The sequence below is a fragment of the Chiloscyllium plagiosum genome, unplaced genomic scaffold, assembly GCF_037043375.1.
Source record: "Chiloscyllium plagiosum isolate Xiang-an unplaced genomic scaffold, Cpla_swu_hap1 HiC_scaffold_30, whole genome shotgun sequence".
In the NCBI taxonomy this organism is placed as follows: domain Eukaryota; kingdom Metazoa; phylum Chordata; class Chondrichthyes; order Orectolobiformes; family Hemiscylliidae; genus Chiloscyllium; species Chiloscyllium plagiosum.
The window spans coordinates 50,146,395-50,169,848 of NW_028270168.1; the positions used below are offsets into that span (position 1 = coordinate 50,146,395).

Below are 23,454 nucleotides of genomic sequence, written 5' to 3' on the forward strand. Positions count from 1 at the left end.
GAGTAACTGGAATGCAAAGTGCTGGGCTAATGGTAAGATTCTTGGTAGTGTTGATGAGCGGAGAGATCTCGGTGTCCAGGTATACAGATCCTTGAAAGTTGCCACCCAGGTTGACAGGGTTGTTAAGAAGGCATACAGTGTTTTAGCTTTTATTAATAGAGGGATCGAGTTTCGGAACCGTGAGGTTATGCTACAGCTGTACAAAACTCTGGTGCGGCCGCGCTTGGAGTATTGTGTTCAGTTCTGGCCACTGCATTATAAGAAGGATGTGGAAGCTCTGGAAAGGGTTCAGAGGAGATTTACTAGGATGTTGCCTGGTATGGAAGGAAAGTCTTACGAGGAAAGGCTGAGGGATTTGAGGCTGTTTTCGTTGGAGAGAAGAAGGTTGAGAGGTGACTTAATAGAGACATATAAGATAACCAGAGGGTTAGATAGGGAGAGCCTTTTTCCAAGTACGTTGACGGCGAGCATGAGGGGGCATAGCTTTAAATTGAAGGGTGATAGATATAGTACAGATGTCAGAGACAGTTTCTTTACTCAGAGTAGTAAGGGTATGGAATGCTTTGCCTGCAACGGTAATAGATTTGCCGACTTTAAGTGCATTTAAGTCGTCATTGGACAAACATATGGACGTATATCAGATAGTGTAGGTTAGATGGGCTTTAGATTGGTATGACAGGTCGGCGCAACATCGAGGGCCGAAGGGCCAGTACTGCGCTGTAATGTTCTATGTTCTATTATAGAACTGCCTCATACAGAATTAGATACCAGAGTATCATTATCCCTGACATTGAACATGTTTATGTCAGCCAAGGCTCCATGATTGGGGCTGTTAATCTGGTCCAATCAGGGAACTCATTCCATGAGTTCCAGCTAAGCTGACCTCATTACAATCACTACATCTGCCCCCCCCCCCCACCTCCCCCTTTGAGTGCACTGACATAAGCTGGTCCTTTTCCCTTGAGGGTGACCTGAGGCGTTTTATCACTGGGTCAGGTTCCTCTGACATGGTCTCCAACACAGTTGGCAAGTAACTCAAGGATCCGAGGGACAGTGTGTGTTTGATCCTGTACCGTTTGTGAATTTTCAGTTTTCATGGTTCATATGCTTATTCAGGACTGTCACATCTACCCGATATTTATATGTCAATGGACCTGGCCTTACATCAACCATGCCTCTTATGCATGCTGGGGCATTTCAGTGATTCTTACAATAAACTTTGCCTTTGTACCTAACTTTTCTCTCTTCTGGCATTGGAGTTCCTGATGCCATTTCACCCTCTTCTTCCCAGGTCTGGGAAGATCAGACTTAACCTGGCGCAGAGTCTTTTTAGATTAGATTACATTACAGTGTGGAAACAGGCTCTTCGGCCCAACAAGTCCACACCGACCCGCCGAAGCGCAACCCACCCATACCCCTACATTTACCCCTTACCTAACACTACGGGCAATTTAGCATGGCCAATTCACCTGACCTGCACATCTTTGGACTGTGGAAGGAAACCGGAGCACCCGGAGGAACCCGGGTCTCTGGCGCTGTGAGGCAGCAGTGCTAACCACTGTGCCACCGTGCCGCCCATTAGCAACTCTGGTGCTATCCCTGCAGTTCCATCAAACAAGAACTGTGACAGCTTGGTATCTAGCAAGGCTGTAGGCTGCTTCTTCAGTCCAGCCTTCAAAGTTTGGACCACTCTTTCTGCCAGGCCACTGGATGATGGATGGTATGGAGCTATCCTTATATGTTGAATCTCGTTAAACTTTGAGAAAAAACCACATTCTCTGGCGGTAAATAAAGATTCATTATCTGTGACCAACACTTCCGGGACACTGTGTATTGCAAATAATGCATGCATTTTTTTTTATCATTGTCCCTGTTTTGACAAATGGACATTATACATGCCCAACAATTTTGAGTGGGCATTAACAATGACTAAGAACATTGAACCGAGGAAGGGACCTGCACAGTTGACATGCAACTTAGTCCAAGATTTACTTGGCCGTTCCCATGGAAGTGGGGCAGCTGCTGGCTGTAATTTTTATCCTTGTTGGCAAACTGGGCACTGCCCCACCAATATGGCTATGTCCGCATCCAAGCCTGACCAACAGCCATAGGTTCTCACCAACATCTTCAGTTTGGAGACCACTAGATGGCCCTGGTGCAGTTCAGCCAGCATCTGACAGCGACCTTTGCTCAGGACAATCACTCTTGCTCCCTATAACAGTATGTCATCCTCTCCAGTGAGCTGGTCTCCCTGGGTCCAAAAAAAGGTTTGAATTCTAGTTGTGATGGCCTTTTGGTTACCCCATTTAATATACAATGTTTTAGTTTGGAAAGGATTCGATCTTTGTGTCCAAGTCTGATATTGATAACTGTGGCTGGGAGTGCTTCCAGAAAGTTTAATATCATTGTAGACACTCCTGGGGATACCACTGGTCATAGAATCATAGAATCCATATAGTGTGGAAGCAGGCCATTTGGCTCATCAAGTCCACAACGAATGTCTGAACAGCATTCCACCTAGACCCACTCCCCCTTGCCTTTTCTCCATAACCCTTCATTTCCCATGGTTAACCCACCTAGTCTGCACATCCTTGGACACTATGGGCTATTTAGCATGGCCAATCCCCCTAACCTTCACATGTTTGGACTGTGGGAGCAAACAGGAGCACCTGGAGGAAATCCACTTAGACACAAAGGGAATGTGCAAACTCCACACAGACAGTTGCCCAAGGGTAGAGTTGAACCTGGGTCCCTGGCACTGTGAGGCAGTCATGCTAACCACTGAGCCACCGTACTGCTTTTAGCCCCTAGCCACTGTGCCGCTCTTACAACACAACCTGGCACAGTGGCTCAGTAGTTACCAGTTAATGGGAAATGGCTCGATTATCCACATTTGCTAATCAGCCTGCTGGATAGTGTTCTAACATATAATATCCGCTCAAAGTTTGTGTGAAGATTTGTAGCTCGGGTGCTCATTGCTGTGGTTCTGTTCGCCGAGCTGGAAGTTTTTGTTGCAAACGTTTCGTCCCCTGGCTAGGCGATATCATCAGTGCTTGGCAGCCTCCTGCGAAGCGCTTCATTGATGTTTCCTCCGGTGTTTATAGTGGTCTGTCCCTGCCGCTTCCGGTTGTCAGTTTCAGCTGTCCGCTGTAGTGGTTGGTATATTGGGTCCAGGTCGATGTGTTTGTTGATGGAGTTTGTGGATGAATGCCATGCCTCTAGGAATTCCCTGGCTGTTCTCTGTCTGGCTTGCCCTATGATAGTAGTGTTGTCCCAGTCGAATTCATGTTGCTTGTTGTCTGTGTGTGTGGCTACTAAGGATAGCTGGTCGTGTCGTTTCGTGGCTAGTTGATGTTCATGTATGCGGATTGTTAGCTGTCTTCCTGTTTGTCCTATATAGTGTTTAGTGCAATCCTTGCATGGTATTTTGTACACTACATTCGTCTTGCTCATGTTGGGTATCGGGTCCTTCGTTCTGGTGAGTTGTTGTCTGAGCATGGCTGTTGGTTTGTGTGCCGTTATGAGTCCTAGGGGTCGCAGTAGTCTGGCTGTCAGTTCCGAGATGCTCCTGATGTATGGTAGTGTGGCTAGTCCTTTTGGTTGTGGTATGTCCTCGTTCCGTGGTCTTTCTCTTAAGCATCTGTTGATGAAGTTGCGCGGGGATTATACAAGGTATTCGCCAAAAACGGATACCCGCGCAACTTCATCAACAGATGCCTAAGAGATAGACCACAGAACGAGGACATACCACAACCAAAAGGACTAGCCACACTACCATACATCAGGAGCATCTCGGAACTGACAGCCAGACTACTGCGACCCCTAGGACTCATAACGGCACACAAACCAACAGCCACGCTCAGACAACAACTCACCAGAACGAAGGACCCGATACCCAACATGAGCAAAACTAATGTAGTGTACAAAATACCATGCAAGGACTGCACAAAACACTATATAGGACAAACAGGAAGACAGCTAACAATCCGCATACATGAACATCAACTAGCCACGAAACGACACGACCAGCTATCCTTAGTAGCCACACACACAGACAACAAGCAACATGAATTCGACTGGGACAACACTACTATCATAGGGCAAGCCAGACAGAGAACAGCCAGGGAATTCCTAGAGGCATGGCATTCATCCACAAACTCCATCAACAAACACATCGACCTGGACCCAATATACCAACCACTACAGCGGACAGCTGAAACTGACAACTGGAAGCGGCAGGGACAGACCACTATAAACACCGGAGGAAACATCAAAGAAGCGCTTCGCAGGAGGCTCCCAAGCACTGATGATGTCGCCTAGCCAGGGGACAAAACGTTTGCAACAAAAACTTCCAGCTCGGCGAACAGAACCACAGCAATATAATATCAGCACTTAGCATTAGAGCCCACTGCTGAATGTGGCCCAAAGCTATGGGTGGCACTGCCTTGTACTGTAAACAGACCAAGTAGGTGTTTGTGGTCCATGGTTGTCTCAAATCTTCGTCCATAAAGGTATTGATGGCTTTTTCTAATTCCAAGTATGACTGCCAATCCAACTTTTTTCTATGTGTGCACATCTATGCTTTGCATTTGCCAAAGTCCTGGACTTTCCTCTCTTTGGGCCATCTATGAGCTAATACCACCCTGATGCCATGCAAGAAGGCACTGTATGTCAATACCAGATCTTTCTTGATATCATAGAGTGCCAACACCTCAGAGGATAATATCTGTTACTTTACTTCACAGAAAGCGAGGGCTTGTCTATGAGACCATTTCAAAGTCTGATCTTTTCTTTTGGAACTGATGCAAAGGTGCCAGGATGGATGCCCAATTATGTATGAACTTTCCATAATAATTTACCTGCCCAAGAAATGAACTAAGCTCCTGGACAGATGTGGGAGCTGGTGCACCTTTGACTGCCGTCACTTTATCTTCCAATGAAAGTAATCTGGTCTTGTCAACTTTGTAACCCAAGTAGGTCACTTGGCAAGTCTGGAACATGTGTTTCTCTTTTTAGGCATATGCCTGCTTTGAAAAAAACACTTTAGGACTATATCCAATTTCTTGAAGTGTTCCTTGTTAGTATTCAGGGTGTTGTCTAGGTAAATGGCAACCTGAGGTAGACCTTGCAAAATGTTCTTGCCAACTTATTCCACTGGTCTGATGATTCCTTCACTTTCCAGCCTTGTGATTTCTGCTTCTACTTTTACCCAAATGGTACTGGGCGGGCCTTGCAGGATCACTGCAATCACCATTCCTCCCCATAAAGAAAATTCTGTTATTCAGGTGATTTTTTTACTTGCAGTGGATTTAATAACCTGGAAAATTTCCTGACTCCAGCTACCTGACTCGGCAGTTAAAAAACAATCCATGCCTGATTCTAACATCTATTTTTGAAGGAGGAATTCGGAACTTTGGATATTCATCTTTGATGCTTACGGTTATTTAAAGTGATTGTAACAAGATCAGTCACCTGGACTTCAAAGAACGAGTTCCCTAATTAGGGCTATAATCTGGCCTAATCAGGGAACCCTGGCTAACATAAAAAGGTTCAGTGTCAGGGATGCTGACACCCTGGTGTCCAACTCTGTATGAGGCAGTGCTATAGTCAAGAACTGTTCACATTCTAAATAAAGTGTGACTTGGTGGCAGGATATCAACCTCTGAAGAGTTATTTCAGTACCAACGGCGGGGGGGGGGGGGGGGGGAATTAATGATGTAACTATGCAAAGTTGAAGATCAACTGGATTTCAAACAAACAGGCACTGCAACTGGCTTTATCATTGGGAAAGGCAGCAAGTGGTGCACACAAGTTGTAAGGTTTTCCATCGTGAGTGGACACCCTCAATATTACCAGAGTGCAGGCAATTACATACCTTCACCTCAGGACATATTCTGATCAGAGTAACTCGACGTCAGTCCAAAGCAAAACCCCTAAATAAAGCCAAGCCTCACCAGAAACTTTCTTTGGGATCCTGTCCAGCAAGGCATTGTAGATGTTGCTGGTATGCAAACTCAAGACAGCAAAATAATCCTATTAGACCTAAATTTAGTATGGTAACTCATAGACCAGTATCTAGGAGAGTCCATACCCTGGAAAACCCATCTACATCTGACTTGAAACAGTTAAGTTGCTTAGCAACATCTAAATCAGAACCAGTCAAGATAAATATCTGGTGAAATTGTCATACAGTTCTAATGGAGGTCAGCACCAGCTTGGCTGCATCAGTGATTGCTGAAAAAGTTTTAATAAAGTTCACTCTGGGCTCCAGTCCTTAAATTTGTATAAGACTTCAGCTAGGCTGAGAACCTATACCAGGGAACCTTCACAGACTGAGGATACAACTTTGGTTCAGATCTCTTATGAAAGGCAGTTGTTTCAGTTACCAGTGATTGCAGTAAAATGCTCAGACCCAAGCTGACTGGGGCAAAATTGGTTGCGAGAGATTCACCCTCATTGGCTCAATATTTTTCAATCAGAAAATGGCTGCTTGAGTGAAGTTTTAATTAAATAACTAAAAGTATTCCAGGAAGATCTAGGGACTATTATTGGAGCCAAGGCAACTTTGCATGTTGACCAGGAAGCAATTCAACATACCCAGACTGGATCACAGTCAGCCATAAGTACTGAAGTAGACTATTTAAAAGGCCCATTTTGTCTCTGGAACTTTGTTCCAGTGTTTTCTTAAATTATGCTCTGCAACTCTCAGTTCCTAACCACTCCACATGCCAACTTATTCTAACGATTCCCCCCTCCGATGGCATTTTGCACCCTCCATGGCCTTTCATTGCACCTATGGAAACTTAGTACCAATTCACTAACCCCATCAGCTAACCTTTGCCCTTAAGCCCTCCATGCCAATTCGCCCAGTGTCTGCCTTGGACATACCTCATGTCTTGTTTTGAGATTAAATAAGGTTGTAAATATCTGTTACAGACTTCACTATATTAAAAGATATTCTCCATTCATGAAGACCCATTCAACACTTTTAAATCCCCTCAAGTACCTAGGTCCTGTTTTTTTTTAAAAAGTTAGAATTCATAGAATCCCAACAGTATGGAAACAGGCCATGAGGCTATTCGAGTCCACACTGACCCTCCAAAGATTCATCCAGCCAGACCAATTCCCCTAACCTATTGCTCTACATTTACTCCTGACTTTTGTTCCATTCTTATAAACTCAATCTGACAGTTTCTTCCAATATTTAAAGGGTGACTATTTAAATAACTTGATAACTTGGAGTTTTTTCAAGTTCTTTCGATACAAAAGACAAACACTGTAGATGTAAGAGAATGCCATCATTTTCAAATTCCCTTGCACCATTCTGACTTTGAAGTATACCTTTATTGTTATATCACTTTGGTTCAGAAACCTGTAACTTTTTCACGCAACAGTGCTGTGCATACACTAGATGGACTGCGGTTGCTCAAGAAGGGAGTTCACCTGCTGTCGGATTAGTTGACCCCATCGCGAGTTTATAAATGGGGATGGGCAGCAAAGAGTAGTCTTGTCCACTACATGCTCATCCTAAAGGATGAATAAGGATCTGTATACTGATGGTTGTCATCAGTGAATGAATCAATGCCTCTCCATATTAAACATCCCTTGGAAGAAGCACCCTGAGTTGTCAAGAGTAATTTGGTAACATTGTTACTGACTGAAGTGGCTGAATTCTGAAGGTTGAATCTGCACAAATGGGCCTATGGCAGGTGGTGAGACAACCAACATATCAAAAAGAAACAGACTCAGCCTTGGCCAAACTACTTGCTGCTGATGCACTTATCCATGACACTAGTAGTAGGAGCATTTATTTTATACTTTTTTGTGGAGACAGAGTCTTGGTTTAACAATGAGGGCAATTCCATTGTGCTTTATGGCAATCAATGGAATAGATTCAACACAGATCCAGCAGCTCAAATGGGGCACAATGGCTATCATTGGCAACAGAATTGTACTTCCGTAGTAATGTTCCCTCGAAGCTGCTTGGCTAAGATTCTCTGTGTGCCATTTTGTGTATCAATACATTGTCTTTCGTTTTTGGAAATCACTACCTAGAAGGGGAATGTTGTTTACTACAATTGATAACCTTTAAGCCCAGATTATCCTTTGCTCTAGCATTACCATCAAGCCAGGAGTCCAAAATTGGTGCAATAAAGAAAAAAGGAGAGCATGTCAGAAGTAGCCCTAGGCGTATCTAAAAATGAGGGTGATGAAGCTACAACACTTGATTATGTATATGATAAACAATAACAATAATAATTTGAATTTAAATAGCCTTCAACATAAGAAAATATCCCAAGACTTTTTACAGGAGCAACATGAAACAGTATTTGACATTAAGGTACATAAGGCAATATTAGAATAGAAAACAAACAGCTTGGCAAAAGGTAGGTTAGGAGAAAAATCTTTTAAAGGAAGTAAGAGATGTAGGGCAACCAAAAGGTATGGGAACAAAATCCCTGAGCTTGGGAGCTAATCAGCTGAAGGTACAGACCCAGTGGTGAAGCAATTAAGAGCAGATCCTCAAAGGGATACTATTAGAGAAGCACAATGAATTTTGTGGGACTGGATAATGCAGTTATAGTAAAGGGAGAGTTCATGAAGGGAACTTGCTGATCATACCAACAGTGCCCTCTCACAGATCATTTATGTATACCACAAATAACAGTGGCCCCTGGTCACCTTTCTCCATTTCGAGAAACTCCCTTCAACTACTACACTCTGTCTCCTATTGCTCAACCAGTTCTTTATCCACCTAGCTAGAACACCCTGCACACCATGTGACTTCACTTTCTCTATTAGTTTACCATGGGGAACCTTATCAAAAGCCTTACTAAAGTCCATGTACATGGCATCTACAGCCCTTCCTTCATCTATCAACTTGGTCACTTCCTTAAAAAACTCTATTAATTTGGTAAGGCACAACCTCCCCCACACCAAACCATGTTGCCTATCACTGAAAAGCCCATTCTTTTTAAATATAAATAGATTTTATCCCTCAGTACCTTCTGTAGCAACTTTGCTACCACTGACATCAGGCTCAATGGTCTGTAGTTACCCGGAATATCCCTACTACTCTTCTTGTACAGGGGGACAACATGTGCAACCCTCCAGTCCTCTGGCACTTCGCCTGTGTTTCAGGATGTGACAAAGATATCTGTCTGGGCTGCAGCTATTTCCTCTCTCTCCTCCCTCAGCAACCCGGGATAGATCCCATCCGGTCCTGGGGATTTGTCTATCTTAATAACCTCTAGCCAACCCAACACATCTTCCCTACTTATGTCAATGTGATTCAGAGTTATCAAACTTCTGTCTCTAATCTCAATATTCATCATGTCCCTCTCCTAAGTGAACACTGATGCAAAGTAAATGCATTAATGCTGAGAGAATGTTTCCCTTCATGGCGCCATGGGTCCAGGACCAGAGAACATAGTCTTAGATCAAAGGGACACCAATTTAAGACTGAGATGCAGAAGGATTTCTTCTCTGATGTTTGAGAATTTTTGGAATTCCTTGTTACAGAGAGTTGTGAGGGCAGAATCTTTGGGCATATTGAAGGCTGAGTTAGATTCTTGATCAGTAGGGAAATCCATGTTTACAGGGGAAAGGGCAGGAGAGTGGCTTGAGGAGTGTCAGATCAACCATGATTTTTTTGAATGGCTTAGCAGGCTCGAGGGGCCAAACAGCCTACTCCTGTACCTATTTCTTATGGTCTTAATTGAACAGGCCAGCCAAGTTTAGAGGTGGAAGGTGAGGATTTTAGCTATTGAACAGAGTTAGGGGTGAATTTGGATAATGTTATATATGTGGAAATAGGCATTCTTAGTGATGGCATGAATATATTCTTGAAACCTGATCTTGCTGTCAAATATGAGACTATGGTTGGAACATTCTAGTTCAGACTTTGACAGTTGCCAATCTGAGAGATTAAATCAATAACTTGGAAATGAATTATATGTTCAGGAGCAAAGATAATGGTTTTATTCTTTCTAATATTTAGGACTGCATAAAAATGGGAAATAGGAGGACAAATCCAACTGGTCGGTTACTCTCCGATCAGTTGACCCTCTAGTAGAGTGATGGAAGGTGTCATCAACAGTGCTATCAAACAACCTGCTCACTATTCTGCTAGGGTCAGTCAGTTCATTATCTCATTACAGCCTTGGTTCAAACATGGACAAAAGAGCTGAGTTCCACAGGTGAGCTGAGAATGACTGCCCTGAACAACAAGGCCACATTTGATAGTATGGCATCCAGGAACCTTTGCAAAAACTGGAGTCAGTGGGAATATGGGAAATCTCTTCACTGGTTGGAATCATACCTGTGGTTGCTGGAAGTCAGTCATCTCAGTTCAAGGATATCTCTGCAGAAGTTCCTTTGAGTAATATCCTTGGCCCAACCATCTTCAGCTGCTTCATCAATGATCTTCCCTCCATCAGGTCAGAAGTGGGATTTTTGCTGATGATTGCACTGTGTTCAGCACCATTCATGACTCAGATACTCAAACATTCCATGTCCAAACACAGTAAGACCTGGACAATGTCCAGACTTGATCTGAAAATTGGCAATTAGCATTTGCACTACATAAATGTCAGAAAATGGCCATCTCAAACAAAAGAAAATCTAACCATTATCCCTTAACATTTAGCAGCCTTATTCATGATTCCCTTCTCTGGACATCCTGGGGATTATTTGGAGACTGGCATCTGTAATGCTGAGAAAATCAGGAGAAGGCTGAGATGCATCATGCACTGAGCACTTCTGGCTGTAGATGCTAGCAAATGCTTCAGTTTTGTCCTTTGTGATAAACCCATTATTGAGGATGAGGACATTTGTGGAGCCTCCTCTTTCTGTTTGTAGTTTGATTCTCCATCACTATTAAATGGATTTGGGACACCATTCTATTCTCAGTTTCAAGCAACAGAGTAATTAGCATGAATGTGAAGATGGCCGTCAAAATGGCAACCTGCATGTGTGCAAATCTGCCCACTAACATCACTTACTGGTGGATAAGCCAGAATTAATTTTACCAATTTACCATATGGTACGTTGCCTCCCAGGTACACAGGTCAGGGATGTCTTGGATCAGCTGCAGAACATTCTGAAGGGGGAGGGTGAACAGCCAGTTGTCGCGGTGCATATAGACACCAATAATGTTGGTAAAAAACAGGATGCGGTCCTACAAGAAGTATTTAGGGAGTTAGGAGCCAAGTTAACAAGTAGGACCTCAGGATTGCTAACAGTGTCACATACTAGTCAGAGTAGAAATGAAAGGATAGGCAGGATGAATGCATGGCTTGAAAGATGGTGCAGGAGGGAGAGTTTCAGACTTCTGGGATATTGGGACTGGTTTTGGGGGAGGTGGGGCTATTACGTTTTGGACGGTCTACATCTGGGTCGGACTGGAACCAATGTCCTTAGGGGTGCTTTTGCTAACGCTGTTAGGGAGGGTTTAAAGTAATGTGGCAGGGGGATGGGAACCAAATGAGAAGATTAGTGGGCAGTAAGGAGGTAGTAACTAAAGCCTGTAACAAGCTAGATAGTAAAGTCAGCGTGACTAAGGAGAAGAGTAGGAAGGGAGCAGATGATGAATGCAAAGGGACTGGTGGTCTGAGGTGCATTTGTTTTAATGCAAGAAATGTAGCAGCTAAGGCAGATGAATTTAGGGCTTGGATTAGTACCTGGGATTATGATGTTATTGCTCTTACTGAGACTTGGTTGAGGGAAGGGCATGATTAGCAACTAAATATCCCAGGATATTGATGCTTCAGGCGAGATGGAGAAGGAGGTAAAAGGGGTGGAGGAGTTGCATTACTGGCCAGAGAGGATAGCACAGCTGTGCTGAAGGAAGGAACTATGGAAGATTCGAGCAGTGAGGCAATATGGACAGAGCTCAGAAATAGGAAGGGTGCGGTAACAATGTTGGGGGTGTACTACAGGCCTCCCAACAGTGAGTGTGAGCTAGAGGTACAAAAATGTAAACAGATTATGGAAAGATGTTGGGGAAACAGGATAGTGGTGATAGGAAATTTTAATTTTCCTAACATTGACTGGGATTCACTTAGTGTTAGAGGTCTTGATGGGGCAGAATTTGTAAGGAGCATCCAAGAGGATTTTCTAGAGCAGTATGTGAATAGTCCAACTTGGGGGGGAGCCATACTGGACCTGGTGTTGGGGAATGAGCCCGCTCAGGTGGTTGAAGTTTCAGTAAGGGATTACTTTGGGAATAGTGATCAGACTTCTGTAAGTTTTAGAATATTCATGGACAAAGACGAGAGTGGTCCTAAAGGAAGAGTGCTAAACTGGAGGAAGGCCAACTATAGCAAAATTCGGCAGGAGTTGGGGAATGTAGATTGGGAGAAGCCGTTTGAAGGTAAATCCATATTTGATATGTTGGAGGTTTTTAAAGAGAGGTTAATTAGAATGCAGGAGAGACATATTCCTGTGAAAATGAGGGATAGAAATGGCAAGATTAGGGAACCATGGATGACAGGTGAAATTGTGAGATTAACTAAGAGGAAAAAGGAAGCATTAGAAGGTTTAGGTGACTGAAGACACACAAAGTTTTGGAAGAATATTGGGAATGTAGGACCACTCTGAAATGAGGAATTAAGAGGGCTAAAAGGGGTCATGAGATATCTTTAGCAAACAGGGTTAAGGATACCTTTTATTTATATGTAAGGATCAAGAGGGTAACTGGAGGAACGGTTGGCCCACTCAAGGATAAAGGAGGAAAGTTATGCGTGGAGTCAGAGAAAATGGGTGAGATTCTTAACAAATACTTTGCATTGATATTCACTGAGGAGAGGGACATGATGCATGTTGAGGTGAGGGCTAGATGTTGATTACTCGAAGTCAAGTTGGCATAAGGAGGGAGGAAGTGCTGGGTATTCAAAGGTTGAAAAGTCCGGATGCAATCTATCCCAGATTACTGAGAGAAGCAAGAGAGGAAATAGCTGAGGGCTTGGGGGCTTAACAAATATCTTTGCAGCATCCTTGAATATGGGTGAGGTCACAAAGGACTGGAGAATTGCTAATGTTGTCCCCTTCTTTAAGATAGGTAGCAGAGATAATCCAGATAATTATTGACCGGTGAGCCTGACGTCAGTGGTAGGGAACTGCTGGAGAAGATACTGAGGCATAGGATCTATTCCCATTTGGAAGAAAATGGGCTTATCAGTGATAGGCAACATGTTTTTGTGCAGGAAAGGTCATGTCTTGCAAACCTAATAGAATTCTTTGAACAGGTGACAAAGTTGATCGATGAGGGACAGGCATGGACTTTAGTAAGGTGTTTAATAAGGTTCCCCATGGTAGGCTGATGGAAAAAGTGAAGTTGCATGGGGTCCTGGGTGTTCTAGCTAGGTGTCTGGGCAACAGGAGACAGAGAGTAGCAGTGGAAGGGAGTTTCTCAATATGGAGAACTGTGACCAGTGGTGTTCCACAGGGGTCTGTGCTGGGACTACTGTTGTTTGTGATATACATAAATGACTTGGAAGAAGGCATAGGTGGTCTGATTAGCAAGTTTGCAGATGACACTAAGATTGGTGGAGTAGCAGATAGTGAAAGGGGACTGTCACAGAATACAGCAGATTATAGATAGATTGGAGAGTTGGGCAGAGAAATGGCAGATGGAGTTCAATCTGGGCAAATGTGAGGTGGTGCATTTTGTTGATCCAATTCAAGAGTGAACTGTACAGTAATTGGAAATGTCCTGGCAAAAATTGATGGACAGAGATCTGAGTGTTCAGGTCCATTGTTCCCTGAAGCTGGCAACGCAGGTCAATAGAGTGGTTAAGAAGGCATACAGCATTCTTTACTTCATAGGACTGGGTATTGAGTACAAGGATTGTATAAGGCTTTGGTTCGGCCACGTTTGGAATACTGCACACAGTACTGGTCCCCACATTACCAAAAGAATGTGGATGCTTTGGAGAGAGTGCAGAGGAGGTTCACCAGGATGTTGCTTGGTTTGGACGGCGCTAGCTATAAAGAGAGGTTGAGTAGATTAGGATTATTTTCATTAGAAAGGCAGAGGTTGAGGGGCGACCTGATTGAGGTCTACAAAATCATGAGAGGTATAGACATGATGGATAGCAAGAAGCTTTTTCCCAGAGTGGGGGAACTCAATTACCAGGGCTCAAGAATTCAAAGTGTGAGAGAAACTGTTTTGGGGAGATATGCATGAACAGTTCTTTACACAGAGGGTGCTGAGTGCCTGGAATGAGTTGCCACTGGAGGTGGTAGAGGCGAGCACGATAGCGTAATTTAAGATACATGAATGGGCAGGGTGCAGAGAGTTACAGACCCTTAGAAAATAGGTGACAGGTTTAGATACAGGATCTGGATCAGTGCAGGCTTGGACTGCTTAAAGGCCTGTTGCTGTGCTGCAATTTTTTGTTCTTTGTACACAATATCATTACATTTTTTGTATATTAATACATTACTCTGACTGTGCATGTGCAGATGGCCCTACTCAATTTAAATTTACAGGATCAGGGTAAAGTACAGAAATGATGACAAAGTAGTGCCAGCCATCGAGCTGCTGATTGTGGCTCCAAGCTGAATTTGGACTTTGGGGATGTGGCAATGAGGACTTAACTCAATTCACTGAATGCTTGAAGCCTGATTTATTAGATGCTCCTTCCAGGCAGCTACATATGTGGAGCCACAATGCATATATAACTGGTCAGATTCTTCCTTGGCACTCCTATATGAGGACTGCTGAGATGATCGAATCCATTGTAGCAACTTCCAGAGCAAAGGGGAGTGCTGGATCTGATACCTCCAAAGTTGAAGTCTTGGCTGAAAATGTGTTGCTGGAAAAGCGCAGCAGGTCAGGCAGCATCCAAGGAACAGGAGAATCGACGTTTCGGGCATAAGCCCTTCTTCAGGAATTCCTGAAGAAGGGCTTATGCCCAAAACGTCGATTCTCCTGTTCCTTGGATGCTGCCTGACCTGCTGCACTTTTCCAGCAACACATTTTCAGCTCTGATCTCCAGCATCTGCAGTCCTCACTTTCTCCTCGAAGTTGAAGTCTTGGCCAAGGCTTGCTTTAGTTCCAAAATGGCCTGTGTGTGTTGCTCAGTCTACAGCCTTGGGCATCTTTCTTCAGAAGGCCTGACAGTGGGGAGACTTTAGTAGTAAAACCACCAAAATGATTCCATCAACATCCCAGTTATCCTTAAACAGGATTGAAGGGTTTTTGTATCACTTTGGGAGGGTCATTGAAATATTGCTTCAGTATGTTCTTTTTTTCCTCTATTCACTCCTGTAAGTTACTATAGTTCCTAAATAGGTAAGTTGCACTTTCAAGATCTGGTCATTCTTTCAGTTAACTTTGAGTCCTATTGAAGTGAGGAAGCCTAACAATTCACTGAGGCACTAGAGATGTTCTCCTCCCAAGCGTTTGTTTCAAAGAGAAAATTATCAACTTGGGTCATGAAAAACCGTCAAGCCCCTGCTCTAATCTCTGGTGGAAAGTAAAAAAAAGTTGTGAAACCGTTGAGGAAATGGGTCCAATCTTATTGGCCTTGAAATGTAACAGCAAATTTGTGTTGACATTGCTGTTTTAAAGAAATTGATGAAAATCTATTACTGATAACAAGACGGTTGGGTATTGGGTCTGTGGAGCTTGTTTAATCATGGTTTCAGGGCTAATTGCTACCGCAGGGGTAGTAAATGACGTGGTCTCCTATAACTCCCAGTATTTGATTGTCAGTTGCAGGAGCCATTGGGTTTCCTAACTGGCCAAATTAGTGAGTTATTTATTGATATCATCAAGCACAATGCTTCCTGTTATGACAAGCTTGTTATTACCTTCCAAATTTCACTTTCTGCTTGTTTGGCAAACCTGTATAATTCCTATGGCTTTGGATCAGGGCCATTTGTGACCATTTCACCTATCATCCAATCACAGTTGTGCTTATTTGTGGCAAAGGCAGATATGTGCTTTCTGATAATTTCCTGTACCCTGGATCATCAGACGTTTCCATTGGCTTAACACACATTTCCCTAGATTCATTTGGTCTACGCCGCAATGGAGACTTTAATCAGTGAATCTGCTACTTCGTCCATTTGCCAAATACAGCAATTCATTTGATCAGATTACTGTGAATCATCATGCCAGAGCCAAGAATGTGCTCTTGTTTAAATATACAAATATATAGCTGAGTGATAGCAAACCAAATCACCCAATCTAAATTCTAAGGGGTCAGCTTGAATCCTCTCAAAGTGGTCTGTGAAACCACTCAAAATGATAGCCTGTTTCTAATATGCCATGATAAACCTATATTCCTTTGGATGTATTAAGGGTGGTGTAGGAACCTCTGGTAGCCTATAAAAATTAGACAGGGCAGTCTCCTCCCTCATCTTCCACAGAGGTCATCCCACTTGGTGCTAACTTCCCATATCAGAAAGGCCTGACATTATCATGCGCTTGGACCTAGGTCTGGGAACTGGGAGTATAGAAAGTTGAGATTGTTCATCTCTATGTCTGGAGCCTTTAGGAATATGTGTTTGTCCTTGTTCTCAAATTCCTTCCAGTAATAAAGGTCCATACATCAGGCCTGGCTCCTGTTCTTCAAATGCTGGGAGGTGCTCAAAATTCTGTGGCTTGATGGCACAGATTGCTGCAGTTGTAACACTGGCCTTGCTTTCCGATGTTTCCATTTCCACCAGCATCTTGAATTTGATTCCACGCTCTACCTACAATGGACATTTATGAAAGGGGGTCTCCCAAACTTTATTGCTTTCTCATTCCCTGACCCATCCTTTACTTCTCTATTCCAGACCTTCGTTTTGAATTTGCGCTTTTTTTTACTTTTAACATCTCAATCTCTTGGAACTCTCTTTCCAGGCCCACACCATACACCTCAGTACCTAGTCTTCTATATGTGTGTGATCATTTGGATCAAAAGCCTCACGCTCATTTATTACTGTCAGTCAATTGTAAGATTAAAGTCTTAGTTGATTGAGTAGTGTTAGATGCCTGTAAGATATGTCAATCTAATTTGGCCTGTACATGCTGTTGAACTGTATCCATAAGCAACTAGCGAAGACCATTGGGTGCTCCACTTGTTCTTGCCCATGCTTGTTCATACCATCCACTGAGTTCTATTTGTTACTTATTACCACAGTCAATATAGCATCTCTCATCTCTCATACATTCCCTCCCCAGTATTCTGAGGATCAGGTGGAGCTGAATGAATAGCGAAGACTTAGACTCATTAACAGAAGGTTCTTCTCTTTGTCATTGAGCACAGCCAAAACCCTTTATTAACGTGTATTCAAAGAGATCATGGGCATCACCGAGGTTTTGAAGATTGGGGTATTTTTTGCATATCTTGAATAACTGTGTCACCTTGAATGGTGTGCTATATATTACTGGTCCTTGCCCTGCCTATGCCATGGGATTCCTTCGCTCCATGGTGACTGGTTTCAGAGGGGCAGATTCTGGAGGTGCCAAAAGCACTCAAATCTCATTCTGGGGGTGGGGGTCCCCGATTTGCCTCCATCCAAATCTCTGCTATCGAAATCATCACCACCCCACTCACCTTATTGTTGTCTGTTTGTATAGTTCCGAATGTGCATATCATACAATTCCAGGTTGATAGCTGCAATTTAAATTTGTCTATTTCATGCTTGTGCTATGTGTGATCAGTGATTTTATATCCATCTTCTTTGCCTACATTGTGGAGACTCTTTACTGCTGCTTGTAAATAAGCATATTTCTTTGTTACTGCTGCAATTTCTTAATTGCTGGGAAGTGTGAAAATAGATAAGTCCCCTGGGCCGAATGGGATTTATCCTAGGAGTCTCTGGGAAGCTAGGGAGGAAATTGCACAGCCTTTGGCTTTGAGTATTTATGTTGTCATTGTGTTCAGGAATAGTGCCAGAAGATTGGAAGATAGCAAATGTCCCCTTGTTCAAGAAGGGGAATAGAGACAACCCTGGTAATTGTAGACTAATGGGCAAGGTTTTGGAAAGTACTATAAGAGATAGAATTTATAATCATCCAGAAAGGAATAAGTTGATTAGAGATAGTCAACATATTTTGAGAAGGGTAGGTTGTGCTTCATAAACCTTATTGAATTCTTTGAGAAGGTGACCAAACAGGTGGATGAGGGTAAAGTGGGTTGATGTGGTGTATGTGGATTTCAGTAAAGCATTTGATAAAGTTCTCCATGGTAGGTCATTGCAGAAAATACAGAGGCATGGGACTGAGGGTTATTTAGTGCTTTGGATCAGAAATTGGCTAGCTGAAAGAAGACAAAGGGTGGTGGTTGATGGGAAATGTTCATCCTGAAGTTCAGTTACTAATGGTGTACCGCAAGGAGCTGTCTTGGGACCACTGCTGTTTGTCATTTTTATAAATGATCTGGATGAGGGCGTAGAAGGATGGGTTAGTAAATTTGCGGATGACCCTAAGGTTGGTGGAGTTGTGAACAGTGTGGAAGGATGTTGCAGATTACAAAGGGACGCAGATAAGCTGCAGAGTGGGGCTGAGAGGTGGAAAGCAGAGTTTAATGTGGAAAAGTGTGGGGTCATTCACTTTGAAAGGGGTAACAGGAACAACAGAGCACTGGGCTAATGTTAAGATTATTGGTAGTGTGGAGGAGCAGAGAGATCTCGTGTGTCCATGTGCATCCCTGAAAGTTGCCATGCAGGTTGATAGGTTTGTTAAGAAGGCGTACGGTGTGTTAGCTTTTATTGGTAGAGGGATTGGGTTTCAGAGCCAGGAGGCCATGTTGCAGCTGTGCAAAACTCTGGTGTGGCTGCACTTGGAATCTTGCGCACAGTTCTGGTCGCCGAATTATAGGAAAGATGTGTAAATATTGGAAAGGGTGCAGAGGAGATTTATCAGGATGTTACCTGGTATGGAGGGCAGGTCTTATGAGGAAAGGCTGAGGGACTTGAGGCAGTTTTTGTTAGGGAGAAGATGGTTGAGAGTTTACTTAATAGAGACATACAGGATGATCAGAAGGTTAGATAGGGTGGACAGTGAGAGCCTTTTTCCTCTGATGGTAATGGCTAGCATGAGGGGATAGCTTTAAATTGTGGGGTGATAGATACAGGACAGACATCAGAGTTGTATTCTTCACTCAGAGAGTAGTAAGGGCGTGGAACGCTTTGCCTGCAACAGAAGTAGACTCGCCAACTTTAAGAGCATTTAAATGGTCTTTGGATAAACGTATGAATGATAATAGAATAATGTAGGTTAGATAGGCTTCAGATTGGTGTCACAAATCGGCACAACATCAGGGACCGAAGGGCCTGTACTGTGCCATAATGTTCTGTGTTCTATGTTCACACTCGTGATAGTCTTTTCATATTCCTGACGGGCCTGTTCAAACTGTGCTTGAAATTGATTAATGTGCAACAGATTCATTTATTTTGTTCCTCATCTGATATTTGTCTATGAACTTAGTTACTTACTCTTTAGCAACTTCGAGCTCATGTTTTAATCTTGCATTTTCTTTTTCCTTCTCTCTAAATTCCTTCGTATTGCCTTGGCTTTATTGAGTTCAGAAGTGCATTTCACCTGTTCTTTTCTAGCCTTCTCACAATACATTTGTCCAATTGGTCCCAGATCCTTGAATACTTTATCAGTTTATTTGACTCACTTGGGCCATCTATGATTTAAGTACTCCCGGTGTACCTTCTCCCAGTCTGGGCACTCAGTTTTCAATATTTGCAGCTACTATTTTAAATTTAGTCAGAAGGTGACTGGGACTGTGGTCTGGTGGTTCCAATTTGCAGCAGGGAGATGTATTGTTACAACCTCTTTAAACCCTCCACAATAGTCTCTCCTCACTAAATTTAGTTAGGTCCCTCTGTGTCAATGCATAGAAGATATGCTTAACATTCTTCAAGTCTGATTTCTCGAGTTTTCCCTTGCCTGCTTACTCTATATATGTGGCTTTGTTCAGCACATCCAGACAACCTTGCCACCCAATGATGCCAAAATGTTGACCCCCTTACCTCCAAAGAATGTCAACTGACTTGGCAAACAAACACTCATACTTAAGTTTAGCACAACTTGGTACTTGTTAGTACTTAAAATATACAGGCGTTAAATTAATTCTTGATAACTTTGCATTTAGCTCATTATTCTTGCTTGTCACTTATCACAGTAAATCTCAAGACTCATGGTTTGGACTTAGATATCATTATGCAAGGTGAATTAGCTAGGTTCATTCTTTTGGGTCACATGCTTCTCTGAGTTCCAAACTCAGTCTTCCTTTCATGATGATCTTCCAGAATGTTTGATGATGTACCCCTGCACAAGATCCTTATGATTCTGAGATCACCCATCCAAGAATCATATAGTTAAGACACATCTGCTTCATTGTACTCTGATTAGTCCTTAATTTAGCCACCTTTGCATCCACAAGATCGACTAACACAGTCTGATTTTACTACTCCTTTCCACAGCAGACTGGTATTTAGTGAGATTGGCTTCTTTTCCAATGATGCTTTATAGCGGTTCTAGTTGTTCGCCATATGATTTCAAACATGCTAATTATGGGTATGAAAAATAAGTTGAACATGTACTGTAATTTTATTATTGTTCTAATTGTCATGATCCCGGCTGACGGTACATTGGAGAAGTCAGATCACAGAGTGAAACCTGTCCTGATAGACTAAGTTTGGTTATTCTGGTGGCCTGTCACTGCACATATTCACAAGAAGCTGGCCATTTACAGTTAACAAAGGAACATCAAATTTGAACTCAAAAGTACAACACATTATTTTATATTATACAAGAACTAGTGGAAATGGTCTTATTACAAATATCAGAACTTAACCTGAATTTTTATCTTTTATAATCAACAAAAAGCTTGTAGATACTCAAAAGTCATCTTGTTTCCAACCTTTAAGTTCCTTGCTCAGTAAGCACAGCTGTATTTGTTAAATTTCTAACAAACCTATACATTTACTCGATTCTACTGCTTTAGTTAATTTGTCTTCATTAAACAAATTACTGATACAGCTGATTTATTAGTTAAATGGATTCTTTAAACTTCTCTTGTTCTGGAACCACTTAGGGCTTCTATTCTCCTGACCGTTTTGGAAAAAAAAAGCTACTGGTACCTTTTCTGTGCACACTATAATAATAGAATTCCTACAGTGTGGAAGCAAGCCATTTGGCCCATTGGTGTGTACACTGACCCTCTTGAAGAGTATCCCACCCAGGTGTATCTCCCTACCCAATTACCTGTAACCCTGCATTTCCCATGACTAATCTACCTAAGCTGCACATCCTTGCACACCATAGGCAATTTAGCATAGCCAATCCACTTGACCTGCACATCTGTGGATTGTGGGAGGAAACCAGAGCACCCAGAGGAAACCCATGCAGACACTGGGAGAATGTGCAAACTCCACACAATCAGTTGCCTGAGGCTGCAATTGAACATAGCGCTGTGAGGCAGGAGCACTAACTATTGAGTCCTTACAGAAACCTACTTTGTATGGATTGTAGCAGACCTTCTGTATGACCCTGTGTCTCTGTCAAAAAAAAAATTCCTTCGTATCTCTTTTGACATGGCACTGTCTGGTCTTAGACAACAGTCCTTTTTTTCCCTCTCTATACTCTTTGTTTTCTAAAGCGCTGAGCTATTCCCTCAAACCTTGTCTTGAAACACAATTTAAATGCATATAAACACATTTCCAGTCACACCAACACCACTCTTAGTTTCACTTTTGAGCTCTAAGTCACTCCCACCTTCACTCATACAATATAGAAATACAAGTCTCTCACTTTGTTTATTTTAAGAAAAATAAAAGTTACTACACCTTAAGCAGATTGTAATATAAATTTAATGGTCTGTTTCGAGATTAACTCTAGCTATTGCATTTTTATTTTTGTTGATCTGTGTAAATTTACCTCTAAATCTCTGGCTTTCATTATTTCAAGCTTTTTACCATTTAAGTACTACCCACATCTAACCTTCCTTTGTGTAAAAGTGGATGACTTTCTCTTTAACTGTGATGAAATCCTCTTTCCACAGTTTTCCAATTCATTTAATCCTTTTTTTTTGTATTTTTTTATGCCTCCATCTCTACTACTTGGTGTATTACCAATTGTGCCATCAATAAAAAAAAATAAAGAAGGCTGTACCTTGACTAAGGAAAATAATTTCCTGCTTTCAGGAATGTGCTTTCAAGATCTCCATGCCAGTTGTTATACCAGAACCCTTTACTTCTGTATGTTTTTGTTGACTTGGGCAGTTGCTGCATTTCATAGAACTCAATCATGTTTGATTGTAGCAGTAGTTCATGTGGATATTGTTAACTGAACACTAGATGGCCCCCTAACAGGAGTTGATACATTGTAGCAAAATGCAGCTCGATATTATCAATTCAAGCTCCTGTTTAGTCAGGTATAACAAATCAAAGCTCTTCTGTTCCGTGTTGAAATTTTGATGTTTGCAAATGAAGTTAATGATAATTGGTCAGGTGGATCCTGGAGGGCTACTGAAGCATGAGCAAACTTGAGAAAAGTCTTTTGAAGACATAAATCTGGTGGAAGTAGCTGCCACTTGTTACTTTCATTGTCATATTGTCTTACACTATTGTGATGCTGCAGATGGCATTGACATTGGCATAAGGGCATAACACAATCCCATGGACCATTTTCTAGCAAATCCAACATAACTAAGTGAAAACTGCATGTTACTATCAGCCCTGACTGTATCTTCCTTGCTGGTCTGAATCATATATTTTCTTCAATAGATGACATTTGGGATTTCAAATGTGCAATGGATCAGCAATTGCAAACATTGGTTTAGTTGAGAGTGTTTACAGAATACCTTAATTGTTGATGATTCCTTCCTTCGAATATAAGACCATAAGACATAGGAGCAGAAATTAGGCCACTTGATTTGCCATCGAGTCTGCTTTGCCATTCAATCATGGCTTGTAGATTTTTCAACTTAATTTCCTACTTTCTCCCTATAATCTTTGATCCCTTTGGCAATCAAGAACTTATTTATCTGTGTTTTAAATATACTCAATAACCTGGCCTCCATAGCTTTTCTGTGGCAATGAATTTCACAGATTCACCACTCCTATCTCATTCGAAAATATATTCTCTTTACTGTAAGGCTGTGCCCTTGAGTCCTCATCTCTCTGGCTAGTGGAAACATCTTCCCAATGTCCACTTTGTTCAGGCCATTCAGTATTCTGAAAGTTTCAATCAGATCTTCCCTCATCCTTCTAAACTCCATCAAGTATAGTCCCAGAGTCCTCAAACATTCCTCGTACATTAAGCTTTTCATTACTGGAATCATTCTCATGAACTTCCTCTGGACCTGCTTCAGGACGACTATTGCTTTCCTGAGGGGGGCCCAAAATTGCTCACAATACTCTAAATATGGTCTGACCAGAACCTTCTAAAGCCTCAGAAGTAGATGAATGACAATATTGTATTTGCCTTCCTAACTATCG

General features: G+C 42.3%; 1 protein-coding gene across 7 annotated transcripts in view; it reads left to right on the plus strand.

Moving 5' to 3' along the window:
• adgrb2 (adhesion G protein-coupled receptor B2) overlaps positions 1-23,454 on the plus strand; it is an 805,995-nt gene that overhangs the window by 122,605 nt on the left and 659,936 nt on the right. The window lies entirely within an intron of this gene.